The 16,794-nt window shown below is 45.4% G+C and overlaps 1 long non-coding RNA gene across 1 annotated transcript; it reads left to right on the top strand.

The window, feature by feature from the left end:
• The first annotated feature begins 1,826 nt into the window (after window positions 1-1,826).
• Window positions 1,827-8,220, top strand: LOC138917461 (uncharacterized). Its single transcript, XR_011425516.1, has 3 exons — window positions 1,827-1,932; window positions 2,072-2,103; window positions 4,312-8,220. It is a non-coding gene; the product is annotated as an uncharacterized lncRNA (long non-coding RNA).
• The last annotated feature ends 8,574 nt before the right edge of the window (window positions 8,221-16,794 follow it).

Below are 16,794 nucleotides of genomic sequence, written 5' to 3'. Positions count from 1 at the left end.
TCTGGAAAATAGTTCTTCTCTTCTTCTGCCTGCATTAGTCAGGATAGACTGAGTTATACTGTGGGTATAAATAAGACCCAAATTTCAGTGACTTAAAATAAGAAAGCCTTATTTTTCACTCGTCCACATCAACGTGTCCATTTGGGAACTGGCAGGGAAGTTCTGCTCAGTGTCCTCCTCACTCAAGGACGCAGACTGAGGGAGCTCCAGCCCTCTGCTTTCAACACGGAAAAGGGAGATGTGTTTACTAACACACTGACACCTGGAAGGTACTTCTAATCACATTTCATTGGCCAAGACAAGTCTTATGGCTACACCTAACATAAAATTAGGTGGAAAGTCTCAATCCTTTGATTTGCTTGGAAGGTGGGGAGTCACAAATATTTGCGGAATGTGAGTTCTGTAATTGTTGGTTCAACATTCTGTACATGTCCGCTGAGTCAAGTCTGCTAATCTGTTCAAATAATCTATTTCCTTACTCGTTTCTCTGCTCACTTCTGCTTCTGTTTTCTGTCAATCTTAGCTTCATATTTTTGAAGCTACATTATAAGATGTGTACAATTGAACTTTTTATCATTATGATATATCCTTTTTTAGCTGCAGTAATGCTTTTTTGCCTTAAAATTTACTTTGTCTGATATTAATATATACTATTAATATTAATATAATTTTGGTTAATATTTCTATTTTTTCCACCATTTATTTTCAACTTTTTTTTTTTTTTTTTTTGCTGAGGAAGATGATGCCCTGAGCTAACATCTGTTGCTAATCTTCCTCTTTTTGTATGTGAGCCACCACCACAGCATGGCAACTGACAGATGAGTGGAGCAGGTCTGTACCCAGGAACCAAACCTGGCCGGCGGAAGTAGAACATGCTGAACTTAACCACTAGGACAGTGGGACTGGCCCTACTTTCAACATTTTTTAAACTAATGTTTTAAATGTTTCTTATAAACAGTATATAGATTCTTTTACTCAATTCAATACTCTTTGACTTTTAATTGAAATATTTTGTTCATTTACATTTAATAAAATTACTGACATATTTGTATTTAATTCTACCATCTTAGTAAATGTTTTCATTTGTCTCACATGCTCTGTTCTTTTTATCCTCTTGTCTTGACTGCTTTTGGAATGGTTGATTCTATTTTTCCCTCTATTACCTTGGAAGTTATAAACTTTTTTTTTACTATTCTTTTAGAGGTCATTCTAGAGATCACAATATGTATCTTTGATTTTTCAAAGTCTAATGTTAGCTGGTATTTTTATCTTCTTCCATAGCAATACAAAAACCTTAAAACATCTTGGGGCCGTCCCCATGGCCAAGTGGTTAAGTTCGCACGCTCTGCTTTGGTTGCCCAGGGTTTCGCTGGTTCGAATCCTGGGTGCAGGCATGGCGCCGCTCATCAGGCCACGCTGAGGCGGCGTCCCGTATGCCACAACTAGAAGGACCCACAACTATGTACCGGGGGTGCTTTGGGGAGAAAAGAGGAAAAACAAAACCTTAAAACATCTTAATTCCATTTGTCCCTCTCTCTTGACTCACATGTACTTGTTATATATTTTAATTTTTTAAATCTCCATTGTACATTATCTTGTTTTGTACAGTCTAGTTCATTTGGATTTCCTCAAATTAACCTTGCATTCTTCTTCATTTCTTCCTGCATCCATACCCTATTATCTTAAATCATTTTCTTTCTGCTTAAACAGCACTGTTGAGTATGCTCTGCTGGTAAAGAATCCTGAAAATGTTTTAACTTCAACTGTATTATTGGAGGCTTCAAGCATACCTTGTTTTATTGTGTTTCACTTTATTGTGCTTCACAGATACTGCATGGAGGGCAAGACCCTCCACTGGCAAAAAGATTATGACTTGCTGAAGGGTCAGATGGTGGTTGGCATTTTTTAGCCATAAAATATTTTTTAATTGAGGTATGTACATTGTTTTTTAAGATATAAGGCTACTGCACACTTAATAGACTATATTATAGTATAAACATAACTTTTATATGTGCTGGGAAACCAAAAGATTTGTGTGACTCACTTTATCATGCTATTTGCTTTATTGCAGTGGTCTGGAACTGAACTCCCAATATCTCCAAGGTATGCCTGTATTTCCATCGGGCATCGAATTCTAGTTTGGCAGTTATTTTCTTTCAGCACTTTGAAGATATTTAAATTCTACTAGTTTCTAGCTTCCATTGTTTCTGTCAAGAAGTAAGCTAACAGTCCATTCCTTTTTTTCAAGTAATGGTAGCTGCTTTTACATTTTTTTCCTCTTTGCCTTTGGTTTTCATCTATTTCACTATGATGTACCCAAATGTAACTTTCTTTTTATTAATCCTGCTTTGGATTCCCAGGACTTCTGAAATTTTTGGCTTGGAGTTTTTAGTCAACTTTGGCAATTTCTCAGATATTTTCTCTTCAAATATTGCTGCTGCCCTACTTTCTCTTCTCCTTCTAGAACTTCAGTCCTCACTTCATCTTCTGTATCTCTTATTCTCTCTACAATATTTTCCATCCTGTTTGCTCTCCATGTTTCATCCTGATGTTTTCTTCTGAGCTGCTTCCCGGTTCATCACTTCTCCCTTCAACTGTGTCTAATCTGCTCTTAAACCCACCCACTGAGCTCTTTACTTTTGTTATTATATTTTTCAGTTCTAAATTTCTATTTGGTTATTTTTGAAATCATTTTTTTTTAAGCTTCCAGTTCTCTGCTAGATTTTCTTAATCTTGTCTTTTATTTCCTTTGCATGAAGTCTGTGTCTGATAACTCCAGTAACTTGAGTTATCTAGGATTGTTTCTATTGTCCTTATTTATGCTGGATCACATTCATGTTGTCTTATTTCCTTATCTCTGGTTATTTTCATGTGTGCTGAAATTGTATGTGAAAAATTGTTCGTAGAAGTAACGTGAACATAATGGTGTTATATTCCTCCAGAGAGTATTTATATTAGCTTCTGCTAGGTACCTGGGGATACTAGCAATCTGGGACCACCTTAATCCAATTTGAAGAACTAAGCTCCTTGGAAGCTGGCTTATTTCCAATTTATCTAGCTTTAAGGTATAGTCCTGTAGGGTTCTAGTCTAAAATGGGGGTTACAGGGCCCCCTCTCCTTTGGTGGGCACTGGATTCCAACTTTTGTCCCCTTAGGCATACAAATCTGCCTAGGTGCTGCTTAGCCTCTCAGCTTCTTAGTTGTCTCTTCCAGAAGCAGGAAATGTCCCAAGAGGAAAAGAGGCCCCAGTCATTGGACCTGCCTCCGTGAATGCCCATGTTTTCCCAGATCTTGGTGTGGTGATTCTTCACTATCTTTTTTAACTCTTTGATGACTCCAGGCTGATTGTATTTTTATTTTGTCCAGCTTTTCTAATTGCCCTCAGCAGGCCCAGCAGGCCCCAATTATCTAGTCTACTGATACCAGATGGTAGGAAATATAAATGCAGAAAGTGGGCCAGGTGTCTGTGCATGTGCACACCTTCTGTGAGTGGTGGGCCCTGGGGTTAACTAGAAAGGATAAGCCTATTTTTGCCTTTTGGGAATGAGGGTCTCATGTTGTCAGATTTTCCAATTTTTTTAAGAGAAGTGGGAAATGCAGGCTTTTTAAATGTGAAATCCCAATTTTCAATGGTGGCTGAGAAAAAAAAAATTGACTCTCAACAAGCCAAACAAGACACATCTGGGGTCCAAACCCGGCCCATAGGACACGAGTTTGAAAGATCTGGACTATAGTCTGTGTTGATGGGAGAAGTGGGGTGAAGGGTGGTTCTCCTTCTCTGTTAACCTCTAGCCTGCAGTGCTCCAGGCTGCCTTGAATAAACCCCAGTCATTCGTACAAAAAGTAACTTTGAAAGCAATTTATATCTTTACTGAAATCTCTTTAAAATGCCAAGGGGGAAGACGGATTCCATTCACAACACCAACAACATTTCTGAAAAACGTTCTCCATCTCTCCCAAATCTTCCTCATGCCAGCCCAGCGGCTACTCCAATCCCCCTTAATTTGTCTCTTGAATTCCCCAAATTAAGCCCATCCCTGGCTCTTATCTCTCTTATCCTCCCTCTCACTTTCTGATCTATTCTGCTTTCACTAGTGGGTAATTCTCTGCCTTCTCCTCTGTGTACCCATCTAGCCGTCCCACTCACAGCATCACACGATTCAGAATCCCTCCTCACATTTCCCTACATTCTGCACGAGAAAGGCTCCAGAACCTAGCTGGCCAAGACTAAATCCTCTTCACAGGAAGTGGGGGTGGGGAGAAACGATGCTGTCAATACTCTAAAAGATGTATTTTTTCCTGTCCCCTCAGCTATGCCATCTGGGATGGGGTGAAGCCAGGACAAGATGTCATTTGCAAAGGAGGAAGAGCCCATCTCTGGCTTTCAGATGGCTGCCATTTCCTTGTCACTTGCCTTCTATCAAAAGGACAGGGCCCCCCGCCCCCCAAACCACCACCCCTCTCACAAATGGGGAGGGAGAAGCCAGAAGGAGGAGAAATCAAATGTGGACTTTTCCTGATTTGTCTAAGAATAGCAAGTTGGCAAAGCATGTCACAGAAGAGAAAGTATTTGATAAAAATAGCATCTGTTCAGCTGGAGACTCAAGCTGGAGACTCATGGAAATGAAATTTATTCCTTCCCTGAGTTTTCCCATGCTAGTGTAACAATTCTGTCTCTCTCATTAATGAGAGAGGTTTAAAATGCTGCTTTCTGTGACCAAAACGGCTTTCTTTCCCACAGTCTGCTGGTGAAGGACGTGCTGGCCAAATTAAGGAAAGCAGTAGGCCGAGAGGTCCCCCTGGCTGGTCGTGGGTGTGGCTTCACCAGCCTCATATCCACCCCAACTTTGAGACTCCGTGTCAGGGGCCTCCATTATACCACCTTGTGAGTTTCCTAAACAAGCTAGTCTCACTGACTCACAGGGACCAAATTAGTAATAATAACTGCGTAGTATTATTAGTCCCTCAGAGGGAGGCCCCTGGCCAGGCGGCCCTCAGTAAAGAGCAAAGTGGACAGAGGCTGACGTCCCCCTCCTCCCCAAGGTGTCTGAGGCTTTCCCATTCTCCTCCTGCTACTGAAGACCCTGCAGGGGTGGCCCCCTCAGGTCTGGATGGAAACCCAAGATCTGGCCTTTCTCAAAGCACATCCTACAGCCCAGCGAATTGCTGTCCTCATGACTGTCGTCTCGGTCACCCAGTCCTCTGGATCCCGGCTCCTTGATGTCCTGCTCTCAGCGGAGCTTCCTTTACTAAAAAGCAGAGTGGAACCAAACTAATAATAGACGAAAGCAAGTGACCAAGTAGCCCCTCTTAAATGACCTGAGGTTTTTTATTGTCTTGGGGTTTTTTTAATTGTAGTAAGATACATGTAATATAAAATTTACCATCTTAATCATTTTTAAGGACCATACAGTTCAGTAGCATTAAGTCCATTCACATTGTTGTACAACTGTCACCACCATCCATCTCTAGAACACTTTTCACCTTGCAAAACTAAAACTCCACGCCCTTTAGTCAACAACTCCCCGTTCCCCCTCCCCACAGCCCCTGGCAACCACCATCCTACTTTCTACCTCTATGAATTCACTACTCTAGGTACCTCATATGGGTAAAATCATACAATTTTTGTCCTTCTGTGACTGACTTATTTCACTTAGTGTAGCATCTTCAAGGTTCATCCATGTTGTAGCATGTGTCAGAATTTCCTTCCTCTTTAAGGCTGACTAATATTCCACTGTATGAACATAGCATCTTTTGTTTATCCATTCATCCATCAATGGACACTTGGGTTGCTTCCACCTTCGGCCATTGTGAATAGTGCTGCCATGAATGTGGGTATTCTTTTCAAGATTGTTCTGACCTGTTTGTATTGTAACAGGACTCTTTAGGAAGGTAATCCAAAGGGTGTGATATTTCAGGGACCTGAGGCAGGCTGTTGAGACCTCTTTTAGGTGGAGACAGAATTAGTGTCCCTTGTATCAAACCATGTCAGGTGCGTATGGGGCAGCCCGGGGATCCATGTTCTGGTATCACGTATTATGTATTTCCTCACTGAAAAGGATAAGAAGTTATGTCCAGTGGAAAGAAAATGTTTCTGACTATAAACACTTAACTTCTCAAGCCACTTGGCCATGGAATCTTGACAGTGGTTGACTATCAGACAGTGACAGTGGCAGATGATAGAATAATATAAGTGCAAGAGGGTTTTGGCATCAAACCTGGCAAACGTGTTCCCCAACGTGGGCTTCAAACAGCTTCCTGTCCCACCTCTTCGGGGTCCTTGCTGGTTCACATCTATCTGCACCCCAAGCTCTCCTGCATCTTCAGCTCTCTTAATTTTTCCCCCATCAGCACTGCAACATGCCCAAGTCTTTAACAAAACAAAATTGCAATGCAAAATCATTACCCCTCCCTGAGCCCTGTCACCCTTTGTGTCCCATGGTCTCTCCCTCTCTTCCTGCTAGAGGCCTGTCTTCACTCCCCACTCCACATCCCCACTCCATTCACTCCTAAACTCATTGTACTCTGGCTTCTGCCCCGGCGCTGCCCTGGCTCTGGGTTCTGACACGACTTGCTGGGCCTCCTGGTTTGAGCTTCTGATGGACCTGAGTCTCAGCTCCCTGTTCAAGGCAAGAGCCCTGCCTCCTGAGAGGTCCCGCATCTTGCTTCAGAGGCAGTCCCTAGAATACCAAGAATATATACACATATTTCTCTTCCCCATCAAGAGAAGGCGGGTGGTAGCCCAGGTAAAGTGTATAATCTAAAGAATCACACCCTTGCAAATTCGGAAATAAGAACAGCATTTACAAATCGTCCTTCAGACAGCAGAACATAGAGGTTAGGAGATCAACTCTATCATCGAACAGATCTCGATACGCCTCCCAGCTCTGCCAGTTGCTAGTTGGGAGACTTTGGGCAAGTAACTTAAACTCTCTGTGCCTCCTCACTTTACCTCTAAAATGGCCATTGTAATAGCACGTACCTCATAGGACTATTTGGAGAAATAATAAGATAATGTGGGTCAAGTGCTAAGCACGGTGCAAGGCTCGTAGGAAGTATTTCCTAAGGATTAACTCTCATTACTACTCTTTGTTGGTGTAAATTAAACTTAGTACTTAAGTCTACCTTGATTTTCACACCCATAAAATTTGAATCAACAAATGTGGCAAGACTAAGGGGTTTATTGCAAAATTCTCTAGAGAAGAATTGGTTGCCTCAGTGATCAGAAACATTTCATAAGGACAACATGAGGAACTACAGGGAGAAATCTCATAGAGGGACTGAGGAAAGGCAGAATCCTCGAATGAGGCAGAATGTTCCTAGATGTCGGGAGAGAAATCAAAACGCGCCACAGTATGATTAAATGTGGACTCGGCGATTAGCATCGGATAAGATGAATGATCTGTTGCGCAAGTACAGACACAGACTGTGTGGGAAAACAGCCACTGGAAAGCTCTCGGAACTAAAATTAGATAATAGTCAACAGTCTGGCCACCAGATGAGGTATCTACTGTTTGATAAATTTTATAAAACTGTAGACCTCATTTCAAAATAAATAGAGATATTTCAAGAACAGACTGCAGAGTACATGAATAGGTATGTGAGACTGACAAAATGGCTGAAATGCAGGCAGAAATTGAAGGACATTGAAGTGAAATTGGCACATGCTGTTCCCCATACAAAGGCTGGAAGGCGGCTGGGCTGGGTGAAGAGTTTAGACCTGTGTGACGCACGTGTGGCTCTCGATCACTTGACATGCGGCTAGCAGGAATTGAGACGTGCTGTAAGTGTAAAACATAGATTTCAAAGATTAAGTCCAAAAGAAAAGAATGAAAAATATATCATCAGGTGCTGGCCCCATGGCCGTGTGGTTAAGTTCACGCGCTCTGCTTCAGCAGCCCAGGGTTTCCCGCGTTCAGATCCTGGGTGCAGACATGGCACTGCTCATCAAGCCATGCTGAGGTGGCGTCCCACATGTCACTACTAGAAGGACTCACAACTAAAAATATACAACTATGTACCAGTGGGCTTTGGGGAGAAAAAGGAAAAATAAAATCTTTAAAAATATATATATATATCATCAATTTTTAAAATATTACTATTAAAATGATATAGGTTTGGATATGTGTTGGGTTAAAGATATTAAAATTAATTTCACTGTTTCTTTTTACTTTTTGAATGTGGCTTCTAGAAAATGTACAATTACACACATGGCTTGTATTTGTGTCTTGCCTTATATTTTTATTGGACTGTACCCCTCTGGACAGCCCCACATTCCCCTTGTCCCACCCGGATCCAACTGCTATTAACCATGACCTTGGACAAGTGATTTAACTGGTGGAAGCTTCAGTTTCCTCATCAGCAAAAGAGTGGTTGTGAGAATTAAACGGGGTAATTAACAAGCGTTAGAAGAGCGTCTTGCACACAGTAGGTCATCAACAAATGTAAGCTATTTTTTCTGTGGTTATTTAAGCCCAGACAGCCAGTAGTTTACTATAGGTCAGTATCATTATGTATTTAAGGCAATGCTTAAGGATGCCAGCAGTCTACCAAATGGGAGACGAAAATCTGCCCACGTTTCAGAGCAGCAGTTCCGGGGGCGCAGGGGAGTTGGGGGGAGTTTTGCCTCCCAGGGCCATCTGGTGATGTCTGAGACATGTTCGATTGTCCAAACCTGCCAGGAGAGGGCTGCTACTAGGATCTAGCGGGTAGAGGCCAGGGATGCTGCTAACATCCCACAACCTACGTGACAGCCCCCCCGCCCCTCCTACACAACAAAGAATTATCAGGTCAAAACAGCAACAGCGGGGCCAGCCGGGTGGCGCAGCGGTTAAGTGCGCGCCTTCCGCCTCTTGGCGGCCCAGCGTTCACCGCTTCGGATCCTGGGTGCGGACATGGCACTGTTTGGCAAAAGCCATGCCGTGGTAGGCGTCCCACGTATAAAGTAGAGGAAGATGGGCACAGATGTTAGCTCAGGGCCACCCTTCCTCAGGAAAAAGAGAAGGACTGGCAGTAGTTAGCTCAGGGCTAATCTGCCTCAAAAAAAAATTATATATATATATATCAATAGTGCCGCGGTTGAGAACCCTGAATTAGAGGCTCTTGGTTATTCACAGACAGACTGATTAATAATCAAGCTCTAAAAATGGCACAAGAACTACAAATGCCTTCCAGGTGCTTCGGCTAGCACAGCGGTATCCAAATGGCGCCCCTCAAAACAGCAGCATCAACACCACCCAGGAAGTTATTTAGAAAAGCAAATTCTCAGGCCCCACCCAGTCCTGGTGAATCCGAATCTCTGGGGATGGAGATTCTAAGGCACTCCGAACGGAGAAGCCCGTAGCTGACGGTGTTTCCGTCACCGACCCCTGCACACTCCAGGCCCGAGCAGTAGGTGGCAGCAAATCCCGTAACGGCGCTGTGACGCCTGCTAAGAGCTGAGAAGTTGCACGCTTGCGTCAAATAACTTGCTGACAGAGCTGGGCGCCAGAGTGTTTTCACGCTAGACCGCAGTTAACAACGCCAGCTTTCTAATTTCAGGAACGCAGGGAAACGGTCCAAAGCCATTCTAAGATTCCTTCTTAATCACATAGTGCTTCCAGGGCTCTGAAATTGTTCAGTTCTAATATATGCTACAAAGGCACATTCTCCAACAGAGAATGTAGTGAGTAATCTGGTTTAGACTATTCTCCGAAAACTATCCTTAGCCTATAAAATTCCGACACCATGAGATTAAATCATTTCTGCTGTCCCTAGGCCCCCCTGAGCCAAGCACTTGACCCATCACACGCCTGAATGGGCTCTTGGCCCCTGCTCTGCACATGGACCTGATATGGTGAATTATGACCATCTCAAGTGTCCCTTCATCTTTCGTCAGGCAGATAAAAAGAAATTTGTTCGGCAAACCTCGTCAAAGGCGAGAGCGAATGTACTACAGTTCAGGTAATTTTTCATTTCTGCCACAAGGGGGCACCCTCCACTCGGCCATGGACACCGATGGTCCCTGTAAAGGCGCTGAATGACCTGTTAGATAGTAAAGGGCGGGGCGGCGGACTATTACTTTTCTTCTGTAAAGTGGCAGAATGATGTGGCTTCCGGGTTAGACTTCAGCCCTGGAATGTAGAGCCGGGTTTCTCAAAGTATGAGCCCGGGTCTCAAAGTATGAACAGCATCAGCATCACTGGGAAGTTGTTAGAAAAGCACATTCTTGGACCCCATCCCGGACCAGCTGAATCAGAAGCTCTGGGGATGGGGCCAAGTAATGTCTGTTTAACAAGCGTCTCCTCCCACCGCCTTCCCCACCCCCCACCCCAGTGATTATATTGCAAGCTCAAGCTTGAGAACCACTGCTCTCTAGTCCAGAGCATCTCCTTGGTTACTGGCTGGGATGCAAAACCACGTTGCTATCTGATCTCACCACACTTCTGCCAGGAGGTGAAATCTAAGAGCCCACATTGTTGGTGTCCAACATCTTCTTCAGGTCACTTACCTGGGAACACCTGAGGACACTGAGGTCAGACATTCTGCAAAAACCTGTGTAGTCCCTGGGCTCTGAGGGATATAAAGGAGCGTTAGGTAAAGTGTCAGCCCTCAGGAGCTTCCAGTCTCCTGTAGATGGTGGGGTTGCCACAGGAAACCAAAGACCAAGGGGGCTCCGGATGGTGTGCTTCTGACTGCACGTGGAAGCAGAATGAAGCACACACACTGCGCCGCAGCCTTCGCCGTCCTTGCTCTTCATCCTCTCACGCCCAGCTGCTGCTGCAGCCCCTTCCTTTCTCCTTCCCGCTCAACTGCCCACCCTAGGTTTCCCTCGTTTTCTCTTCCTTTGCCCCTAACCTCCCACATCGCTTGTCCTATTTCCCTCACCCCATTCTGGTTTAGCTTTAAGTCACAAAAATCCAGGGATAGATCAACCACGCTTGAATAGTCAATGCCTCTGTCCCCAGGGCAGTGCAAGCTGGGGGAGGGAGAATGCTCTGTGGGCCACAGAGTGTGGGAGACGCCCCTGAGGGCCAGCGGACAGGAGCTAAGCCTTGGAAGGTGAGGGGGCTTCGGGCCAGCTGGAGGGAGGAAGGGGCCATCCTAGCCCTGTAGCAGGGAGGAGCTGGGGTGGGCAGGGAGCATCGGGCAGCCTGTTGGGGGTAGACGGTGTGATGGAAAGTCGTGGGAAGTGAGGTTGGATGGGTCCCTGGATGGTGGAGGGGACAGTTAGAGTTGGAGTTTGATGATATTAGGGAGATATACTAGGTTCTTGAGCAGAGGAGAACTGTGCCTAAGAATAAATTATATTGGTATTGAGAAGGCGTCGTCTAAGGCAGGGGTCACAAACTCAAACACCCACAGCATGAAGCGGCCCACTAGGAGGGGGCAGGGCCCGGAGCGGCTGTGGTGAGCCAGTGAACCTGCACGCACTCTGAGGTGGGCAGCACTACACCAATGCGGGCAGGTACTGCCACGGGGAAATAGAAGCCCAGAGCTGCCAGATCTTCCAGTTTCTCAAGAGAAGTCAGAACTCTGGATTTCTTTTTCTTAATGTGAAGTTTGTTCATTTTTAAATATGACAGCTAATGAAAATTTAAAAAATCTGTGGGCCTCTGGTTGGTCACTTCTGACTTACAAATTTTGTCTGAGTTGGGGGTTTGTAGCATACTCTCAAAACATTATTACTCTTGTTTCTTCTTAGGTTCCTCCCTCATCCTTCTCTATCAAATCTGTTTATCGTGAACCAAAAACACAATAATAATATCCATTGAATATTAACAGAATACTGTTTTAACCGCTTCACATGGATTATCCCATTTCAGCTCACACATGCCTGTAAGATGAGTTACTCCCACTTTATAAATGAGAGAACTAAGGCTCAGAGAGGTAAAATAACTTGCTCCAGATCACACAGGTAGTAAGTGGGGAACCAGGACTCAAACCCAGGGGCTCACGCGTTTAACCTGTGTGTTACACCCTTTCCTGGGTGGTCCGGTGACCATATTTCAGGGATGTTTTTCCCTCTTCCAAAGAGGAGTGATATTTATGAGGTTGCGTGTAACTTCTTGTGTTAAAATGAGGTTTGCTTTTTTACTGCCCATGCCTTGGTACATGAGGCATGCGAGTCTCTTCTGATGGGTTCCACAAACATTTACTGAGTCCCTACAATGGTCATGCACGGTGTTGGGTACCAGTCCTCCAGCCTTGTGAAACCATTTTAATAGGAAATACTGACAAACAGAAACACAACATTTCATCCTAATTTGGGATTTCCTGGTGCAATAAAGGCATCTTCAGTACACGATGAGATCACACAGTGGAGTGGAGAATGTGGGGAAGGGGTGGGTCAGGGATGACTTCCTGGGAGAAGTGTCACGGGGGCTGAGTGTCAGAGAACTCTGAGGAACACCACGGTTCAAGAGGCCAACCATTGGAAGAGCCAGAGGGGGGAAGGAGAGCAGGAGAGTGGTGACAAGACATCCAGAGGAGGCAGGGGACAACAGGGTTGAATCTCCCCTGGGGGACTAATAGATAGGGGAAAGAAGGGCCAGTGCCAGAGGGGCAGAGCTGATACGCTGAGAGCCTGGAGAGAGAAAAAGGTTTGTGTGTAGAGTGACTGGAGGAGATGAATCAGCCGACAGGCGGGAAGAGGGCATTGCCTCAGCCCAGCCTGGCACACAGAAAGGCCTGACGGGCAGGTTGCTCTGCCGTTTATGGGTTGTGGCACCTTAGGCAGGCTGCTTCGCCTCTTTGATCCTCAGTCTCCTCATCTGTGAAATGGAGAATCTCACTCGTGCAGTTTGGTGACTGTTGCATAAGGCGCCCATGCCAGGTCTACCCAGCACGTGGCCCAGGGCAATCGCTCAGACAATGTGAGTGATTATGATGGTTGCAGGCACTTGACAAGTGTTTGTTGAATGAATGACGGAAAGCAGAAGCTTAAACAACCCCAGTGATACCCACTGGAGTTGGAAGATCAGGACAGGAACTTTAAGTTTAAGCCTCGCCCGTGATTCCACTTGTCCGTTGAGGGCTGGGGAATAAAGGTTACGTTCGTTTGAAGGAGACTTCAGCTTTGTCATAAACTGCACATGGAGCCATCTGGTCCCCCTGAAGCAGCCTGCCCCGACAGGCAAATGTGACCACAGATCCTATAGTCGAGTCAGCCATAATTCGATGCTGAGGCGGCTGATTTTCCCCCCGAGGACTTGTCTGCACTCAGGCGTATCAAGCATTCCTGCAGGTTGCATCATCCCTCCCAGGTGCAGACAGCCACGCCCACTGACAGAACGCTCTCTCCTGGGCAGCTGCGGCAGCCTGGCACCTGGCACGGAGGAGCCCATCTGGTGGCGATATGCAGCCATTCAGGATGCAGGATGCGTGCCAGCTGTGCCGGCTCCCAGGTGATTGGTGGATACAGCTACCACCGCTGCCTCCCTTGCTCCCAAATGACACGGAGCGAGACAGTCTCCCAGCCAGGTGGGTAGCTCCAGGTAGCCACTCTCATCTTGGGGGTTCCCACCCGATCCAGGAAGAGAGAGCAACGCTCTGTAAAATGATTACAATCCTACTTTCCGTTTCCACAGTCATTTTTCTTTAAGGATCTCAGCTGCTGGGGCACATGGGAGTTTTTTTCCAAAGTTTCTGTGCTGGCCTCTGTGTGTCTTGAGTTTCAGGTGGAGACGAGAGTCCCTGTAAGAGGGACCTCAAAAGTGAAAGTCTGGCTTTTTTTGTTTTTTTCTGAAGGAAATAATTTCTACAGCAGTGGGTCCCAAACTTAGGCCTGTACCGGATTCCCCTGCAGAGGAGGACACACTCAGGGCTGCAAATTCTCAATCGGTGGGTGTGTGGCCAGCACCAGCTCCAGAGGACTTCCTTCTCACAGTGTGGTCTGCTGACCACCTGCATTCAATCACCTGGGGTGCTTATTTAAAATGTGGGTTCCTGGGGGCCGGCCCCGTGGCCGAGTGGTTAAGTTCGTGCTCTCGGTCTCAGTGGCCCAGGGTTTCACCAGTTCGGATCCTGGGCGCGGACATGGCACCACTCATCGAGCCATACTGAGGTGGCATCCCACATGCCACAACTAGAAGGACCCACATCTAAAAATACACAACTATGTACCGCGGGACTTTGGGGAGAAAAAAGGAAAAATAAAATCTTTAAAAAAAAAATGTGGGTTCCTTGGCATTAAATAGATAGACACTAAATACAGCTCTAGAGTGTGGACAACTTCATTTTCACATTTCACAGGTGCCTCGGTGAGTCTTGAACATATTTACATATGAGAACTGCTGCTGCTGCTTAACGACTTGGACGCACCGGGACACTTGGAAAGCCACTGCTCTACAACAATCAAGCTTGAATTTGCATCTTGCAGACCCTAGATTTTTGTTTCCCTGACTCAATTAGACTTCCCTCAGCAACCGAGGGAAGTGTTGGCCCACAGAACACAAAGAAGCAAAGAAAGTAGAAAAGTGATGTAATCTAAGGCCACGTTGAATGGGAGGCCAAGAAACTGTGATGGAAAAACACCAGGGCTCCTCACCTTTACTGTGACAAAGCTTTGGAGGGCAAAAGGGAGTGCTTGAAAACCCTCTGAAAACTGTTGACACTACAGAATTTGGGCGAAGGGGCCAGTTGTAGTTAGCATCCTGCTCCTGGAGAAGAAGCAGCTGCTGCTTCGAGGCTTGTGTGGCTTTTTGACTCCTCCTGGCGGTCTTGGGGCAGCACCATAAGCAGAGAGATTGGAAATTTGGATTCCAGGGTAGACACTCAGCACTGGCCTCAGCCTGCAATGTCTGACCTCAAGAGAGCAGAGGGGCGTGGTCCACATGTCTGGGCAATGTTTCAGGACAGGCTTTGCTCCCAGCTCCACGGCGCCCTCCCCTCTGTGTCCCCTCTGCCGGCAGTCAGGGTGAGCAGCAGGAGTCCACGGAGAGCAAGTGCAGAGCCGTTCTCTAGGAACCCTGCCGGCCAGACAATGACCACTCTGTTCCTGTGTCCGCTGGCACCCAGGCAGTTAACCCAGAAACCGCCCTTGTGCCCTTTGGGGCAGGCAAATTTAAAAGCTCTCCTTTCAACTTTGGCCTGACATCTCACAGGCTGAGAAGATGCACTTTCCTTCTCCTAAGCGCAGGTTTTCCACACTCTTTGACCATGAGACCTTCAAGAGGGTCTCTTTTCTTCTGCTGCAGCTGAAGATCCCTGGAAGAAATTATAGATCCTCAGAAGCATTCCCCAGGAACTCCTGAGACAAGGGGAACTATGTCCACCCAGCACTATGGACTGGGAGCAAAGTGTCCTGCTCACACCCCCATGACAGCCAGAGATCAAACAGCCGTCCCAGAGACATTTTTAAAATGTGTTTTTAAGTTCATTTCATTATACTCGATATCATTTCGAAAATGAAGACAGCATACCAAAATGCACACAGTATACCTCAGTAAGAGAAATAGAAGCAAAGGGAAAATGAAGGAAACAGACCAAACCAAGTAGAAGTTTTTGCATAAACTCCCTGATATACTTACTAAAGACAGCACACAAATTTGGTTCTGAGCTTCAGAACACAGCACACAGACTTGGTTCAGCGAGGAAAGAAGTGACCAGTCTTAAAGGTAACCCAAATATTCTCAATTCCTTCACCCTTTTCTTTATTAAAAACGTCTGCCATTTATTGAGCTTCTACTGTGTGCCAGGCACTGTCCTGGGCCCCGGGCACATGTCTACTGAGATAACCATCCACTGAGGATAGAGCCAAATGAACAAAATAAAGTCCCTGTCTTGATGGAGCTTACTTTCCAGTTGATAGAGGTAGATAAACAATATGCAAGTAAACAATGAAATATCTGATGATAATATGTCAGGTGACACTAAGTGCTAAAAGGAAAATGAAACTGCGTACAGGGATCTATCTATTTCAGATAGAACAGTCAGGGATGGCCTCTTAGGGAGTGATGTTTGAGCAGCAACCTGAAGAGGGAGGAAGTGAGCCACATGCATGTGGGGAGAAGAGTGTTTTAGGCACCAAGGACAGCACGTGCAAAGGCCACGAAGCACAAGGGCAACTGGTATGTCTGAGGAACTTCCAAGAGGTCAGCAGGGCTCGAGCACAGTCAGGGGGGGAGTGGGGAAGGGGTAGATAGATGCCCTCTATGTTTAATATTTTGAGGAACTTCAAAACTGTTTTCTAAAGCAGCTGCACCATTTTGCCATTCCCGCCAGGAATGTGTGAGGATTCCAATTTCTCCAGATACTCGACAACCCTTGGTAGTGTCTGTCATTTTGATTATCGCCATCCTGGTGGGCATGGAGTGATATCTCATTGTGGTTTTGATTTGCATTTCCTGGAAGACTAATGATGTTGAGCATTTTTCATGTGCTTGTTGGCCATTTGTGTATCATTTTTAGGAAAACGTCTATTCAAATTCTTTGCCCATTTTTTAATTGGGTTATTTGTCTTTTTATGGCTGAGCTCTAAGAGTTCTTTATGTACTCTAGATAAAAGTCCCTATCTGATATATGATTCACAAATATCTTCATCTATTCTGTGGGTTGTCTTTTCCTTTCTTGATGATGTCCTTTGAAGCACAAAAGTTTTTAACTTTCATGAACCGATGTGCAAATTTGAGAGCCACGAGCACATAGATGATATTTTAAGTCACAAGACTCCACGAGTTCCACTAGGAAGTTAGTTTAATAAGGAATGTAAGTGTCCAAGGACTGAACCCAAGGTTGCCCATCATTCAAAGGTCCAAGATTTAAGACCACACCACCAAAAGAGACAAAGAAGGACCCCACTCCCACTTTCCATCT

This window comes from Equus caballus, chromosome 14 (genome assembly GCF_041296265.1).
Source record: "Equus caballus isolate H_3958 breed thoroughbred chromosome 14, TB-T2T, whole genome shotgun sequence".
NCBI classification, from domain to species: domain Eukaryota; kingdom Metazoa; phylum Chordata; class Mammalia; order Perissodactyla; family Equidae; genus Equus; species Equus caballus.
This window is presented reverse-complemented; position numbering and strand designations above follow the sequence as displayed.